Raw genomic sequence first — 4,228 nt, 5'->3', positions numbered from 1 at the left:
GGGCCCGCGCGGGGGCCCCGTCACGATTGGCGGGCGGGCAGGTGGGGGGGTCCCTAAAGGAAACAGGCGCGGCTCCTGATTGGCCCGGCCGGCGGGGATGTCGCTCTTGGCTGGAGATTTGCATTTTTAAAGCGGCAGCGCCCCCATTTCCCCTCTGCCCCCCCCCGCACCCGTGCTTTGCATGCGGGGGGAGAGCTGCGGAGCCCCCCCTTTGCCCCCCCCGGAGCTGGGCCGCTCCGCTGCTGGGGGCGGCCTGGGACTGCGGCCCCCGCCCGGTGCAAAGGAGCCGGGCGCTGGGCCAGGCCCAGGGGAAAATCAATGAATAAATTATAAACCCTGCAGCCTGGATCGGGCTCGGGCCGCGCTGCTGCCATCGAGGGCTGGACGCCCCGGAACCTGGCATAGCCCCTGAGCCGCCTCTAATGCCCCTTCTGTCTAAGCCACCCCCCGGGCCTGGGTGAAACCCCTGAAGCTGATACACCGCAACCCCTCTGTGCCCCGTGACCCCACGACCCCCCCCCTTAAAACTGCAGCCAGGGCGCCGCACCCCAGAGTGCGCCGCAGCCAGAATCCAGGCTGTCCCTCGGAACCGGGGTCCCCTGTAGCCTGAGCGCTGGGCAGCCGCCCAGGAGAGAATCAGGGGCTCCCCAGTGAACAGCGCCCCCACAGCCGGCTGCCTGGGTTTCTTCTGGTGGTGCACATTGCACACGCCTCGGTGCACAGAACAAAACTTAATCTGCCCATGGATGGAACCAGTTAGCAGGAATGCTGGTTATAACCCACCTGCACGGTGGTCTCATGCACCTGACTCTGCAACGTGCCTGTTCAGCCCAGGTCTAGTGTCACAGAATCAGAGAACACTAGAACTAGAAGGTTCCTCGAGAGGTCATCGAGTCCAGTTCCCTGCTCCCTTGGCAGGACCAAGCACCATTTAGATCATCCCCGACAGGTGTCTGTCTGACCTGCTCTTAAATATCTCCAGTGATGGAGATTCCACAACCTCCCTGGGTAACATTCCACTGTTAAACCACCCTGACAGTTAGGAATTTTTCCCTAACATCTAATCTAAACCTCCCTGCTGCAGTTTAGGCCCCTTGCTCCTTGTTCTATCCTCAGAGGCCAAGGCGAACAATTTTTCTCCCTCCTCCTTGTAACCCTCTTCAAGGTACTTGAAAACCGCTGTCATGTCGCCTCCAAATCTCTTTTGTGAACTAAACAAGCCCAGTTCTTCCAGTCGTCCCTCGTCGCTCATGTTCCCTGGACCTTTCATCATTCTTGTTGCTCCTCTCTGGACCTTTGTCAATTTGTCCACATCTTTCTTGAAATGTGGTGCCCAGAACTGGACACAATACTCCAGTTGAGGCCTAATGAGTGCCAAGTAGAGAGGACGAATTTCTCGTGTCTTGCTCACAACACTCCTGTTAATGCATCCCAGAATCATCTTTGCTTTTTTGTTAACAGCATCACACTGTTGACTCATATTTAGCTTGTTGTCCAGTATGACCCCTAAGTCCCTTTCTGCAGTACTCCTTCCTAGACAGTCGCTTCCCGTTTGTATGTATGAAGCCGATTGTTCCTTCCTAAGTGGAGCACTTTGCATTTGTCCTTATTAAACTTCATCCTGTTCACCTCAGCCCATTTCTCCAGTTTGTCCAGATCATTCTGAATTATGAGCCTATCCTTCAAAGCAGTTGCAACCCCTCCCAGCTTGGTATCATCTGCAGATTTAATAAGCGTACTCTCTTGCCAATATCATTGATGAAGATATTGAATAGAACCGGTCCCAAAACAGATCCTTGTGGAACCCCACTTGTTATGCCCTTCCAGCATGACTGCAAACCAATAATAAGTACTCTCTGAGAATGGTTATCCAGCCAGTTATGCACCCCCCTTATAGCGGCCCCATCTAAGTTGTACTTGCTTCATTTATTGATAAGAAGATCATGTCAGACCATGTCAAATGCCTTATTAAAGTCTAGGTATACCACATCCACTGCCTCTCCCTTACCCACAAGACTTGTTATCCTGTCAAAAAAAGGCTATCAGATTGGTCTGGCATGATTTGTTCTTTACAACTCCATTCTGGCTGTTACCTATCACCTTATTTTCATCCAGATGTTTGCAGATGAATTCCTTGATTATTTGCTCTGTCATCTTTCCCAGCACAGAAGTTAAATTGACTGGCCTGAAGTTTCCTGGTTTGTTCTTTCTCCCCTTTTTATAGACGGGCACTACGTTTGCCCTTTTCCAGTCTTCTGGAATCTCTCCCAACTTCCAGGACTTTTCAAAGATGACAGCTAAATGCTCAGATATCTCCTCTATCAGCTCCTTAAGTATTCTAGGATGCATTTCATCAGGCCCTGGTGACTCGAAGACATCTAATTTTTCTAAGTAATTTTTAACTTGTTCTTTACGTATTTTATTCTCTAAACCTACCCCCTTCCCACTAGCATGCATTATGTTAGGCATTTCTGCATCGGCCTTCTTGGTGAAGACCGAAACAAAGAAATCTCTAAGCATCTCTGCCATTTCCAAGTTCCTGATATTGTTTCTCCCTCCTCACTGAGTAGTGGGCCTACCCTGTCCTTGGTCTTCCTCTTGCTTCTAATACATTTATAGAATGACTTCTTGTTACCCTTTATGTCTCTAACTAATTTCAGGTTGTCCTTTGCCTTGGCCTTTCTAATCTTGCCCCTGTATAAGCATTGTTTGCTTATATACATCTGTTGTAATTTCTCCTACTTTCTGCTTTTTATACAACTCCTTTTTGATTTCGAGATCATGGAAGATCTCCTGTCTAAGCCAAGTCAGTCTTTGACCCTACTTTCTAGCTTTCCTATGCAGCGGTACAATTTGCTTTTGGGCCCTTAATAATGTCCCTTTGCAAAACTGCCAACTCTCCTCAGCTGTTTTTTCTCTTAATCTTGCTTCCCAGGGGATCTCACCTACCAGCTCTCTGAGTTTACCAAAATTTGCTTTTCTGAAATCCATTGTCTCTAGTTTGCTGTTCTCCCTTTCGCTATTGTCTGGAGCCATGAACTCTATGATGTCACGGTCACTTTCTCCCAAGCTGCCTTCCACTTTCAGATTCTCAACCAGTTCCTCCCTAGTTGTTTAAATCAAACCTACAACTGCTTCCCCCCAGGGGCTTTTTCCACCTTCTGAAATAAAAAATTGTCATCCATGCAGTCCTATCCTTGCCAGGCTGCCAGGCCCAGTGGCCCTGTGAGGCTATTCAAGACCAGGGCAGCCCGGCTTGGACTGGCCTGTCTCTGCACAGCCAGTGCTCACGCATTCCTCCAGCTGCGGCCTGAAGTGAGCTCATGGCCCAGCTCCGGCTGACACCAGGGCAGGCTTGTTTGCAGGCTGGAGCCCATCACTGCCCATTCAACAGCTGCTGGTGGGAAGGGAGGGGAAGGATACGCTCTGCCTGCCAGCTGTGCCCTGCCACGTGCCATCACATCAGTCCCCTTGTCCTGCTAACACCAGGGCAACCCCGCCCATTCTCCAGCACTCTCTGAGCGGTGCCTCCCAGCCCGGGGCCTCAGGCAAACACATTCATTGGCCAAGGTGCAAACCTCTCTGTCCGCTGGGGGATGACTTAGCCCCAGGAACAAAAGGACAAAGTGAAGCCCCAAAGAAGGAAAAGGACCTGCCTGAGAACGAGCTCACAGCCAGGCAGCAGCAGAGCCCAGGACCTGACACCCAGCTGCCTGTTCCAACCACCAGACTCCACTTCCACCATATGAACTCGCACCTAGGACGCCGGGCGCCTTGCCCTGTGTTAACTGGGGGACAAATGCTTCTCTCTGGCTCAGTTGCAGGTACTTGCCCGGAGGGAACCAGCAAGAAAAAACCCCATCCCACAAGGGGAAGCAGAGGAGAGCTAAAGGAAGGTCCCACCAGATGGGCCTGAACTAAATATTTCCAGGTCGGTATTGCACTTAGCACAGCAGGACTCCAGTCCTCCACGGGTGCTCTACGCTGTCCAGTAGCCCCAGTGACGGCAACACCAAGCTCAAACTGCAGGCCCAAAATCACGTCAAGGACTTTAAACGCTTGAAGTATTATTCTAACCTGATGCATTGGAGCCTTCTCCTTTGCCTTCTGAGCCTTCAGGACTGCGCTCGGGCTGAGGTTTCCTCTGCAAGCAGAAGGATTAGAAACTTACTTATTTTTGAATAAAACAAAGCAGCAGAAATGTAGCGCTTTAAAAACTAACAAAATG

The sequence above is a fragment of the Carettochelys insculpta genome, chromosome 27 (assembly GCF_033958435.1).
Source record: "Carettochelys insculpta isolate YL-2023 chromosome 27, ASM3395843v1, whole genome shotgun sequence".
Taxonomy (NCBI): Eukaryota; Metazoa; Chordata; order Testudines; family Carettochelyidae; genus Carettochelys; species Carettochelys insculpta.
This window is presented reverse-complemented; position numbering follows the sequence as displayed.